Here is a 14,074-nt window from a genome sequence, read left to right as displayed (position 1 = left end):
GCATGCGTGTGCACCAGTGTTAAGGCTTGAACTCTGGCCCTCTCCCTCTTGCTTGGCACCTGAGTCACAGTTTCACTTCCAGCTTTTAAGTGGTTAATTGGAGATCAGAGTCTCAAAAACTTTTCTGCCCAAGCTAGCTTCAAACCATGAAATCAGATTTCAGCTTCTTGAGTAGCTAGGAATACAAGTATGAGCTATATAAGTGACCATCCACTTGTGATACTTGTTCTTAATATGACTCTGGCAAAATTAGGCATACAAGCTCATGAATGCTACCAGACTAGTGCAGGGAGCCGGGACAAACGCCATTACAAGATGGCGCCCACTTCCTTTCAGCTTAGAGGTAAATGACTCCATATTAGGCAAGTGCTTGGCGGGGCTGCGGGTCCCTAGCTTTGCGCATGCGCCATCATTGTAAATCCTGAGCCAATCCCGTGGCACCTGGTGACGGTAGAAGGCGGACAGCCAATCCTGAAGCGACCCGTGTTCCAAACCCTATATAAGCGGCTGCATTTCCTTGCTCGCTCTCTTGCGCTCAAGCTCTCCCTTCAACTAAAAGGCTCTCCAATAAAGTGTGATCTGAGAAGACTCCTGGTGTGGTGGTCGTTCTTCCTCGCTGGCCGAGAAGGCGTTCGCCGCAGACTAGCATTTGCCAGAAACAATGACTGATGAAATTAGAGCATGGAGAGTTGATATTGGTCTTTTTTATTGCTAGGCCTGGGGCTTGAACTCAGGGTCTGGGCACTGTCCCTGAGCCTCTTTGTGTTCAAGGCTTAGTGCTCTACCACCTGAGCCACAGTGCCACTTCCAGCTTTTTCTGTTTATGTGGTACTGAGAAATTGAACCTAGGACTCCATGCATGCAAGGCAAGCACTCTACCACTAAGCCATCTTCCCAGCCCCAATGTTTGTCTTTTTTATTAAACTACAAAATTCCCAAGAAAGTAAGGATAGTGTTGGTTTCCTGGTAACCAAAACATTTCACATAGTGCTTAACACATAACAGGAGCAAGTTTTGTTGAATCAATAAAAGTTGTTCCATGTGACCTGAAACTATCTGGAGAGGCTTCTCCGGAGGTGACCCTGAGACCACAGACCATATCACTGGAGACCACAGTTGATGCCACAGGGACAAAAATGGTGAACCACATATAGCTGCTGCTCCAACAGGAGGTTTTCAATAAGTGGAGGACAGTGGTGGGAACTTTGGAGATGGAGATGATGAAGACCATGATGCTGCAGGAGGGACTTATAAATTATACATGCACCAGGGCAGATGGACAGGGTGTGTCTAAAAGCCTTGAATTAGCCTACCCAAAGTAGGCAGATTCTGAGGAGGAATAATTGCTTAGGGACTCTCAAAACCTTTTCACATCGCTATACTTCCACATAACATACATGGCCTTCAAGATGCCTGCAATCTGTCTGGAGAGACCCTCTTCATAGTCTAAGCCCCAACATTGGCACACAAAGAGCTTGATCCAGAGGTTACCAGACAGGAATTTCTTAGCACTTACCAAATCAGTGATGGACTGCTTTCCATCAACTGACAGAAAGTCAGAAAGTGATGGGGGCAACCCTGGACTGCCACATGGGCCTAGTGACTTGTGCAAAGCACAACTCTGGAAGGGGTAGGGGACATTCATGTAATTCCCAAAGTAAATAACAGCCCAGGATTTTAATCCCAGCAAACTGACACCTAAGATTGAAATGTCAGGGCTGGGAAGTTGGCTCAGTGGTAGAGTTCTTGCCTAGCATGTATGAGGCCCTGGGTTCGATTCCTCAGCACCACATAAGCAGAAAAAAGCCGGAAGTGGAGCTGAGGCTCAAGTGGTAGGGTGCTAGCCTTGAGCTGAAGAGTTGAGGGACAGCACCCAGGCCCAAAGTTCAGGCCCCTTGACCGACAAAAAAAAAAAAAAGATTGAAATGTCCTCAGTTTGGCCAAGAAAACAACAAAGTACCTGCTTAGTAAATTGTTTTTTAAAAATCTAGGGTTGCCAGGAGCCAGTGGTTCATACCTGTAATCCTAGCTACTCAGGAGGCTGAGATCTGAGGATCGCAGTTCAAAGCCAGCCCAGGTAGGAAAGTCTGTAGGACTCTTATCTCCAATTAACCACCAGAAAACCAGAAGTGGCACTGTGGCTCAAGTGGTAGAGGGCTTGCCTTGAGCTCAAGAGTGCAGGGACAGTGCTCAAGCCCAGAGTTCAAGCCCCACGACTGGAGAGAGGAAAAAAAAAGAAGAAGAAGCTGAGATCTGAGGATCATACATAGTTTGATGTCAACCTGGGCATAAAAGCCCATGAAACTTATTTCTAATTCACCAGCAAAAACCCAGAAGTAGAGATGTGGCTCAAATGGCAGAGTACCAGCCTTGAGGAGGAAAATAAAAACCCATCTGGGGTCAATAAGGAATTTGGTTTGTGTAGCTTCGACAGAAGAAAAAAAAAAACCACTGGTGCCATTAGCTACAGATAAATGTTTAATGTAAAACTTTGTTCTTAGAAAACAAATCTATTAATCTGAGAAATAGTTTCACCACTATAAACAGCATAAGGAATCTCATGCAAGTAGAGCGTGTCCTTGGGAAGAATTTATACAGTTTCTAGGTTTGGTGGCTAAAAGTTGAAAATGTCCCCATTTGATGGCTTCCATTTTCACTGCCAAGTGATACTGAAAGGGAAGAGTTGGAGTCACAGGTGATAGTTTTAAAATAACTATAGGAAAACAGAGCAGACAACTTTTGAAACAGATAGAGGAACTCCGGGGGTATTGCAAGAATTAATGAAGACACAAGTGAAGTGCATGCCATTTTCACTTCCTTCTGTCTCTCTCTCCACCCACTTTATCTCATTTGTTTGACTCCTGTATCACTGAACATAGTGAATGTTCCATTTTTGTGGCATTGGGCCTAACTTCTCACACATACTAGGTGAGATGTATTCACACACAATGAAGAACTGGTTTGGCTCCCTTCCAATCAGGTGACATTGATTCATGGGATATACTCATAATCTGACTGTTGGAATTGAAATCCCTTTTTTTGTTGTTTTTTGTTTTTATTTTATTTATTTTGTGCATTTTAAAGTGAAAGTTAAGACATACAAACCACAGAAACTTCAGTACTGACCAATTTAAAAACATAAACTGGAGGGGGGACCAAGATGGCGATGGGGCAGTAGGGAAACGCCACAGCTCTCTCCAACCAAAAAGAGAGTTCGAGTTCCAACCTTTAATCTCCCCAAGAGACCGACAACAACAAAAAGACGAACACTCAGAGAAAAACCAGAGGTGGAAAATAACAAAAAAAAGAAAGAGAGGAAAAGAAGAATTTCAGAACAGAGAAGAGCGAAGACCCCTCCCCCAACCTTTACTGGCCGCGCGGCAGTGCGCCAAGCCGCCGGCCAGCCCGCCTGGCGGGGGCTGCTGGAGCCACAGAGACACAGGGGGCTGCTTGCAGATCACCAGGTACCGGATTGCAGAACAGCGGATCGCCAGGAACAGAGAAACCTACCAGCCGGGAGTCTCCAGGAGGATCCCACCCCACCAATCACTCTCCACCGGAGCGGAGAGGCTCCATCCCGCCAAAGCCGCCCGGCACCAGCAGCGCCACAAAGGGACCTGTCCGCAGACCACCCGCCCAATCGCGATCGCAACGACCCGGCGGGGGGCCGCCCAACCCAGCCCGCAACCACCCCAACTGAACTCGGACTGCAACAGCAACTGACGGACTGCAACAACATCTGATGACCTACAGGGTGAGTACCCATCAGGGGACAGGGAATCCATCAAGGGAGACCAGAGCTGGAGGGAATCCCCAGACCCTGACCTAGACTCCCTACCCCAACACCCGGACCACAGGACCCACTAAAACTGGGAACTGTTCGAGAGCTCCACCAGCCGGTGGAGCACACTCTGCTGGCCAGGCCAGAGCAAGAGCGCCCCTGGAAGGGAGCTTAAATGCTCAAGCCAGGAACAGTGCCCCTGGGTCAAGACTACCAACAGTAGAAGAAATTTGAACTGTGTCCTCCAGGCTGCATAACCAAGGTGGTATACACATTAGCACAGGCCTAACGAGCGTGCTCCAGGCTGGGGCCGGAACCAGGCCAGGGGACCGGTGCCTGAACAAAGCAAAAAGGGTCAGAAGTGGGGCTGTGGCTCAAATGGTAGGGTGCCAGCCCTGAGCTGAAGAGCTGAGGGACAGCACCCAAACCTAGAGTTCAAGCCCACAACCAGCCCAAAACAAACAAACAAAAACACATCAGGAGCCCATAGCAGACTCCAGTATTTGGGAGAGTGCATCCAGAGCATCTGATCTTCCCAAGAGCACCCGCAGGAGCAAACACAAGCAGTCTAGGCTGCTCAACCCTTCCAAAGGCGGGAATTGCTACAGCAGAGAGCTGAGAATCCTAAGTGAATAGCAGCTGGAAATAGGCTCCCAACAGAATCCAGATCAGGCACAGACTCTCTCTACCAATACAGAATCAGCAACCAAGCAAAGACAGACACACCAAAACAAGATTGAAGAGCAGTCTCCTGAACCCCCATGCGAAAATCACAGAGAAAAATCACAAGGTTTACCACTACCCAGGACAGCAAGCTCACCTCAAAAGCCAGCAGCCACGCAGGGGAGAGCCCCAGTGGGAGCAAAGCAGGAATGGAAGACAAAAACTACATCCAAGGGTTGCTGGAGGCAATGACTCAAGAAATAAAGCGAGAAATGGATCAGAAATTGAAAGAGCACAAGGATGAACTATCAAAAGATATACAGGATATCAAACAAAAATTGGATGCAAAAATAGAAGCTGCACAAACCTCAGTAAGAAGTGAGATAAACGCCAAATTAGAGGTAATGCATACTGATCTCACCTCATTGAGAGGTGAGATCAGTACTCTGAGAACCAACATTGAATCCATAAAGGGATCCATTTCCACCATGCAAACCACAATAGAAGCCACGGTCAACAGAGTGAATGAAATGGAAGGTAGAGTGTCAGATACAGAAGACAGAATACACCAACTGGACCAAAAAGTGACAGATATGGAAAAATCACTCAAATTAAACCAAAGGGAAATTCAAGAGCAAGCAGATAATGCTAAAAAATTTAACCTTCGCATAATCGGAGTGGACGAAGGTGAGGAATTCCAGAGCAAGGGAATGCAACACCTATTTAACAAGATAGTCAATGAAAATTTTCCCCACCTCAAAAACGACCATCTTAACTACATCACAAAAGCTTATCGAACACCCAACAAGCAAGATCCCAGGAGAAACACTTCTAGGCACATAATAGTAACAATGATGGATCTGAATAATAAGGAAACAATCCTGCATGCAGCAAAAATGAAGAAGGAGCTATACTACAACGGGAAAAAAATTAGAATCACTGCAGATCTCTCCACACAAACAATGAATGCAAGAAAAGCCTGGGAAAGCACCATACGAGCCCTGAGAGCCAATAACTGCCAACCCAGACTGATATACCCGGCAAAGCTAGCATTCACATTCGATGGAGAACTGAAAACTTTTAATAGCAAAGAAAAACTAAATGAATACATAAACATTAAGCCGGCATTACAAAGAATTCTAAGAGGGGGGACACAACCTGAAGAAAGCAACCAGGAACTGGGACCTGCCCCAAACAGGCATTACTCAAAGTCTAACTGAGCAAGCACAGGAGGAAAGGAAAGAAGAAAAACTTAGGAAAACGGAATGGCAGGGACAACAATGCATCTCTCTATACTTTCTCTTAATATAAATGGGCTGAATTCGCCAATTAAAAGAAAACAAACTGAGGACTGGATCAGAAAACAAGACCCATCCATCTGTTGCCTTCAGGAGACCCACCTCTCAGCCAAACATACAAACAAACTCAGAGTGAAGGGGTGGAAAAGGATCTACCAATCAAATGCCCCCAATAAGAAAGCAGGTGTAGCTATCCTGATATCTGACAAAATAAACTTTTCATTAAAATCAGTACAGAAAGACAAGGACGGACACTACATATTAATAAAGGGAACAATCCAAGAGGAGGATATAACCATCATCAACTTATATGCCCCAAATATTGGTGCACCCAGATATGTTAAACAAATGCTCTCAAACTTACAGAATAAAATAGATCCCAATACGATAATACTAGGAGACTTTAACACGCCACTCTCACCAAAGGACAGGTCTACCAACCAGAGGATTGGCAAAGAAGCTACCGAATTAAGTGAGGCCATACTTCAAGCGGAATTAACTGACATCTACCGAGTATTTCACCCTAAAACAACACAGTACACATTCTTCTCAGCAGCTCATGGAACTTTCTCCAAAATAGACCATATCATAGTTCATTCAAGGAACTTAAGCAAATACAAAGGGATCGACATAATCCCCTGTATCCTATCTGACCACAGTGGAATCAAGCTAGCTCTCAATAACAAAGCATACCGCAGAAATTTCTCTAATACATGGAAATTGAACAGCACACTCCTTAACAAGGCCTGGGTAACAGAAGAGATCAGAGAAGAAATAAAGCATTTCCTAGAACTCAATGAAAATGAAAACACCTCACAAAGAAACTTGTGGGACACAGCAAAAGCAGTCCTGAGGGGCAAATTTATTGCCCTCAGTGCCCACATCAAGAGAATGGAGACAGACCAAGTAAATAATCTCATGTTGCAACTAAAACAGCTAGAAAAACAAGAAAAAATGGGACCTAAAGCTACTAGACGAAGCCAGATAACCAAATTGAGAGCAGAGATTAACCAATTAGAAAATCAGAAAACCATAACCAAAATAAACCAAACAAAAAGCTGGTTCTTTGAAAAAATAAACAAAATTGATGGCCCGTTGGCAAGATTAATTAAAAAAAGAAGAGAGGAAACCCATATTAATAGGATTAGGGATGCCACGGGAAACATCACAACACGTACCCAAGATATCCAAACAATTCTAACAGACTACTTTCAAAAGCTATACTCTCTAAAGGAAGAAAATCTGGCGGAAATGGATGCATTTTTAGAGAAATACAAGTTACCCAAACTGAGCAAAGAAGAAGTTAACCAATTAAATAAGCCAATATCCTATAATGAGATACAGGAAGCTATCAAAAGTCTTCCAACAAAAAAAAGCCCAGGACCAGATGGATTCACAGCAGAATTCTATAAGACCTTTAAACAAGAACTAATACCCATACTCCTCAAGCTCTTCAGAGAAACAGAGAAGGAGGGAGCTATCCTAAACTCATTCTACGAAGCCAATATCACACTCATCCCCAAACCAGGCAAAGACCCAACCAAAAAGGAGAATTACAGGCCAATCTCCTTGATGAACACAGATGCAAAGATCCTTAACAAGATTCTAGCTAACAGAATCCAGAAACACATAAAAAAAATAATACACTATGATCAGGTGGGCTTCATCCTAGAGACACAGGGATGGTTTAACATACGTAAGTCAATAAATGTAATCCAGCATATCAACAGAGCCAAGGTCAAGAATCACATGATTATCACCACAGATGCAGAAAAGGCCTTTGATAAAATTCAACATTCATTCATGCTAAAAGCTCTGGAGAAAATAGGAATAGAAGGAACATTTCTAAAAACAATAAAAGCCATTTATGACAGACCAATAGCCAATATTATACTTAATGGGGAAAAGGTACAACCAATCCTCCTAAAAACAGGAACAAGGCAAGGATGTCCACTGTCTCCACTCCTCTTCAACATAGTCCTAGAACCCTTAGCCAGGGCAATAAGGCAAGAAAAAGACATTAAAGGGATCCGCATAGGGAAAGAAGAAGTGAAACTATCCCTTTTTGCAGACGACATGATACTATACCTCCACGATCCCAAAAACTCCATCCCCAAACTTTTAGAAATCATAAGTCACTTCGGCAAAATAGCAGGATACAAAATAAACCCACAAAAATCACTTGCCTTCCTTTAACTGATAACGCGCAGGAAGAGAGGGAAATAAAGGGAGCAACCCCATTCACAATAACCTCCCAAAAAATAAAATATTTAGGAATTAACCTAACCAAAGATGTAAAAGAACTATTTAATGAGAACTATAAAAAGTTAAAGAAAGAAATTGCAGAAGACACTAGGAAATGGAAAGACCTCCCATGCTCCTGGATAGGCCGACTTAATATAGTAAAGATGGTGATACTTCCAAAACTAATATACAAATTCAATGCAATTCCTATTAAAATCCCAATGACGTACATCACTGAAATACAGAAAACAGTCCAAAAATTTATATGGAACAACAAAAGACGTAGAATAGCCAAAACAATTCTAGGGGATAAAGACAATATGGGAGGGCTATCCATGCCGAACTTCAAACTCTATTACAGAGCTATAATCACAAAGACAGCATGGTACTGGCACAAAAACAGACCGGAAGACCAATGGAACAGAATAGAAGATCCAGATATAAATCCACAGGCCTACAGCCAGCTGATATTCGACAAAGGAGCCAAAGACATACAATGGAAGAAACACAGCCTCTTCAACCGCTGGTGCTGGGAAAACTGGGCAGCCACATGCAGAAAACTAAAAGTGGACCCCAGCCTATCACCATGCACCAACATCAACTCAAAATGGATTAAAGACCTTAACATTAAACCTGAATCTCTGAAACTACTGCAGGACAGAGTAGGAGAGACACTTGAACAAATAGGCACAGGAAGGAACTTCCTGAACAGAGTCCCAGGGTCACAACAAGTTGGAGAGAGACTCGACAAATGGGACTACCTTAAAATAAAAAGCTTCTGCACAGCTAAATCTATCGCAACTAAGCTAGAAAGACAACCAACTAATTGGGAAAAAATATTTACCAGCAATATATCAGACAAGGGGTTAACATCCTGTATATACAGGGAACTCAAGAAACTAATCCCTCCCAAACCTAACAAACCAATTACTAAATGGGCAAGGGAACTAAAGAGGGACTTCTCAAATGAAGAAATAAAAATGGCAAAGAAACACATGAGGAAATGTTCATCATCCCTGGTGGTGAAGGAAATGCAAATAAAGACAACCCTGAGATACCACCTTACCCCAGTCAGAATGTCCCACATCCACAAATCAGCCAACGACAAATGCTGGAGGGGATGTGGAGAAAGAGGAACCCTATTACACTGCTGGTGGGAATGTACACTTATACAACCACTTTGGAAAGCAGTCTGGAGGGTCCTTAGAAAGCTAAAGATTGACCTCCCTTACGACCCAGTCATACCACTTCTAGGCATCTACCCTGAACAACAGGAACCAATATACAAGGACACGTGCACCTCCATGTTTATTGCAGCACTGTTCACAATAGCTAGGATATGGAAACAACCTAGGTGCCCCACCACAGATGAATGGATCCAAAAATTGTGGTATCTATACACAATGGAATATTATGCAGCCATTAGAAATGACAAAATAATGGCATTTGCAGGGAAATGGATGGAGCTAGAAGGAATCATGTTGAGCGAGGTAAGCCAAGAACGAAGAGACAAACGGTACATGGTCTCCCTCATAAGTGGATGCTAAATCCAAAAGGTTAGGTGATACGACAAAACTAACAGGACTTAAGAAACAAAGAACTCCCGCTCACCTGGTTGAACCACTACTAAATATCCTCATGCTGCTGATCACAAATATGGTATATAACATGTGAACACTGTTATATATTACAGACTGTGGTAGACAATTTGCTCCAGGGAAGTTAGAATGAACTTGTGACTTTGAAATTATGTAATCATTTAATCACAATCAAAAAAAAAAAAAGAACCTCGGGGAAGGGAGGGAGGGAGGGGATGGTAGGGGGAAAACAATGGAGGGGGTAACAATGTTCAAGAGGAAGTGTACTCATAACCTCACTCATGTAACTGTAACCCTCTGTATAGTAGCTTTACAATAAAAAAAAAAATGGCAAAAAAAAAAAAAACATAAACTGATCATATACACACATTTCTCATCTTTAGTTTTACATGTTGGTTTACAAAGGTACTCTTTACACACACACACACACACACACACACACACACACACACACACTTCTAGTTCCTTAGAACCTACTTGTCAAGCAGCAAGATGGCAATGCCACCAGAGCCCAGCACAAAGGGCTCCTTCAAGGGACCAGCAGCAGTGCTTGATGAATGGTTATGCATAGAACCAACTGTAAGACAGGTAGCACATGTACACTAACAATGGGAAAGTGCGACCATTAGTAATAAAAGATGAATGTTGTTCTTTAAGTTTAAAGCTCTGGGATATTTTAAAAGCAAGACAAAACAAGGTACTTTAATTCTAAACTCCATGACCAAGCACTATTCTATTAGTTGTCTGAGAGTCTGTATGTTGAGAACTGCTCACAGGCTTCTCAAATATATACAATAGCCCTTAACCAGTCAAAATCTTGTTACATTTGCTCACAATAAACATAAAAGATACTTGTGGAGAAAAAACTGACTTAAGACTGCTTTGTTGACTTACAATTAGTCTTAAAAGGAAAATGCACTACTTTCAAATCTTTCAACATGTTTTCAAAGCTACAGACAGTAAATCTATTACTTTATATTCCAAATTTTTCAACAAAGTATTATGAAGTGATTCTTGAGCCTAACTCCATCTATAAAAATGGGTCAGCACATGTGTAAGATGGCGATCCAATGCAAAAAGATACTGGTTTCCACTATGGGATCCATCAAGTTCTACAGTTAACTGGAGGTATATACTTAAAGCCTCACTGAACAGTGTTCTTCAAATGTTTAGTGTTTTGGCAGTTAAATCTGAGAATGTTACTGTACAAGCAATTTTCACAAAAAATTGAAGTGAGAGAAAGAGAGATTTGGAGATGGCTAAGAAGGAAATGGAACAATCTACCTGAGTCCTCAGTCATAGAATTAATTCACCATTTTGTAGAATAATTCAGGCAAGATTCAAATATTGGTACATACTTTAATGCTTGTAACTTTTAAACTTTAAAAATAATCACAGGCCACTGACAGACTGAATATGTAGTTGTGAAACAGTTTTGGTAAGTTTGGTTACAAAAATACTATCACGCTCTCTCTGCTCTTTTCTAGCTCTCTCTGCTCTCTGCTCTCTCTCTCTGCTCTCTCGCTCTCTTGCTCTCTCTCTCTCTCTCTGTTCTTTTCTACCTCTTCTCTCTCTCTTTCCCAGCTCTTCCAGCTCTCTTTCCCAGGACTTTCCCCTCCGCATGGAGGACCAAGATGGCCTGGTTTCAGCCTGAAGGATGGATAAACCTACCCCTTACCTGAATACCACATGCGTGGTGCTGTTCTTACTCAGCTACCTCTTTTTATAAACCTAACATAAATGCCATTCTCAGATGTAGACAGTTTTTGCCACTGCAATGGTAAATGGTCAGAAGTCTGTTTACTTTCAGGTTCTCTTTGCTCTCTCTCTCTGCCAGTCATGTCCAACTTTCCCTATCTCTCCCTTTCTCTTTTCTACATTTTGGCTTGTGCCCTGAAGAGTGCGACGCAGGCTGGGTCCCGGGAACCCCCCTCTAGGTTCCCTCTCAAAGGCTAGCCAAACTAGGCTTGATCTATTTGTTCAGGGTTTCTTTGCATTTTTTTTTCAGAAATTCATCATCTTGAGTTCGCCATCTTGGCCACATGGTGGGTTAAGGGTTTGGCCCCATGTGACCCTTAAACTCCCACCAAGCTTACTACTCCATCCAGCTATTCTAAGGTGTCTTGCTAACAAGTTGCTCTTTTCATAGGTCCTGGTAACTGAGGCCCAACTATCTGATGTGCTTTGTTAGCAAAGACGTCTTCACATTGTTGTCAAAATTTTAGGTTTTTGAGTTTTGCCTTTTTTGTTTTGTGTTATGTATTCTGATACTGACTACGTGACTCTAAAATATTGGGCATATCTGTGCTAAGATTCTCACATCTAGGAAGTTTTGTCATTCCAGAATATTTGTCGGTCAAGTCTTTTTTTTTTGGGGGGGGGGTCTGGTCGTGAGGCCTGAACTCTGGGCCTGGACGCTGTCCCTCAGCTCTTCAGCTCAAGGCTAGCACTCTACTATTAGAGCCACAGCACCACTTCCGGCTTTTTTCTTTTTGCTTATGTGGTGCTGAGGAATCGAACCCAGGGCCTCGTGCATGCAAGGCAAGCGTTCTACCACTGAGCCACCTTCCCAGCCCATGTTGGTCAATTCTTGATAAGAACCAGGATAAGCTCTACATATTCTACTTGATCTCCTTGTTGCTTTAATTGGAAATAATAAAGGGCTTTTGTGGCAAAGGTTTCGGTTCAAAGCCAGCCCATGCTGAAAAATCCCTAAGACTCAATCTCCCAACTAACCTGCAAAGAGCCAGGCTGGAAGCAGGGCTCAAGACTTATTTCTAACCAGCCAAACACTGGAGGTGCTATTGTAACTCAACGAGGTAGAGCACTAGCCTTGAGCAGAAGTGCTCAGGGACAGTGCCCAGGCCTTGAGTTCAAATCTCCTTGAATACCAACTGGGACAAGCCATCCCAGCAACGAGCACCTAGACTCAGCCAGTCTGGGGAACAAGGGACCATGGAGAGGAGTAAGAGGAGATGATGTCACATCAGCTACTTTGTGCCTGCCCTTTCAAAATTAACCAGAGCCGGAAGGTCAGTAGAAGTAAGAAGCCTGCCCATCCAATGTCTATACCTGTGTACCTATTAACTGAACAGGAATTTATATTCCTGCCTTTGTCACCGACTTCTCTACCTAGTAGCCAGATGTCAAAAGTAGCTAGGGACATTTCTACCAACATTTTCAGCCCCAAGTCCTTCCTCTTGCCATTTATTTGCTCTCTAGTATTTTTTTTTCCAGCCCCTCAATGCTCATGAGACTTCTCCAGACTTCATCTAAGGACTCACGCCACCAAGGGACAGCTGCTGCTCACTGCCTTCTCTGGGAGGGGACCAAATTCCAGCCTTTTACCCCTATTGTCGACGCCCCTTGTCAGCAGGAAGTAGCCAGAGAGAATCCGCACCCTATTTCATGATTATTAAAAGACTGGAATGTAAGGTCTGCTCCTGGATGGCTAGCAGACTCCACCCTCCTCACAGCAAAGTCTCCACCCAGTACCTGCGTTACCTAGGCCACTGGGACACCTGGAAGAGGTCACATCTGCATCCCCTGAGGTCACATCTGAATTTGATGTGGCCACACCTTTCTCTGCCCATACCCTAGATAAGGCCTAGCCCAGGCCCAGATGCCCTCTCTCTGCTCTTTTCTAGCTCTCTCTGCTCTCTGCTCTCTCCTCTCTCTCTCTGCTCTCTCTCTCTCTCTCTGTTCTTTTCTAGCTCTTCTCTCTCTCTTTCCCAGCTCTCTCTTTTTCCCAGCTCTCCCAGCTCTCTTTCCCAGGCCTTTCCCCACCGCGTGGAGGACCAAGATGGCCTGGTGCCAGCCGGAACAATGAATAAACCTACCCCTTACCTGAAAAAAAAATACTATCATATGAGGGGGTGGGGGGAGGAAATGGGAAGGGATGAGAAGGGGAAACCAAGGAGGAGGCAACAATGCTTGATAAGAAATGTACTCATTACCTTGCTCAGGTAATTGTAACCCTCTGTACGGTATTTTCACAATTAAAATAAAATACTATCACAGAACAGGAAAAAGAACTAAAATAACATATCACACAAATAATTCTGCATGAACAGCTATTTCCCTCCCCTCTCTTAGTGCCTCAGAAATATATGCTACAGAAAGTGGGATGCACAAAAAGAAAAGTTTTGAACAAAAAATTAGTTTGTGCCCTCAAATATGTATTTTAATGTTTTTGTTTCTTTCATGCATGTGTTTCTAACGCATTTATAAGATTATTTCTTTGTTGCTTTGTATGTCCCTCCCCCACAGTGTAACCCCCGCTTTCACTATATTTGATGTCAGTATAACATGTGGAGGAGACGGGGACAAACAAGTCGTTTAAGGATTCAGGTGGACCTGTTGCAACAATGAGAAGTACAAAATGTCATGTCAAAACCAGCTTTACAATGTCGGTGTGGTGGGGGGGTAGGGGGGGTATGATTGGGCGGGAGGGAGGGGGGAGGCTGGGAAGGGAGGTGAAGGGTAAACAA

The 14,074-nt window shown here is 43.4% G+C and overlaps 1 protein-coding gene across 1 annotated transcript in view; it reads right to left on the bottom strand.

Moving 5' to 3' along the window:
- Positions 1-259: 259 nt before the first annotated feature.
- Positions 260-14,074, bottom strand: part of Trpv3 (transient receptor potential cation channel subfamily V member 3) — a 51,910-nt gene continuing 38,095 nt past the window's right edge. The window contains exon 18 of the mRNA XM_042699430.1: positions 260-272. The gene's annotated coding sequence lies outside the window, so the exon portion shown is untranslated. The remainder of the gene's footprint in view (positions 273-14,074) is intronic.

Source organism: Dipodomys spectabilis, unplaced genomic scaffold, assembly GCF_019054845.1.
Source record: "Dipodomys spectabilis isolate Male_0828 unplaced genomic scaffold, ASM1905484v1 ptg000250l, whole genome shotgun sequence".
NCBI classification, from domain to species: Eukaryota; Metazoa; Chordata; class Mammalia; order Rodentia; family Heteromyidae; genus Dipodomys; species Dipodomys spectabilis.
This window is presented reverse-complemented; position numbering and strand designations above follow the sequence as displayed.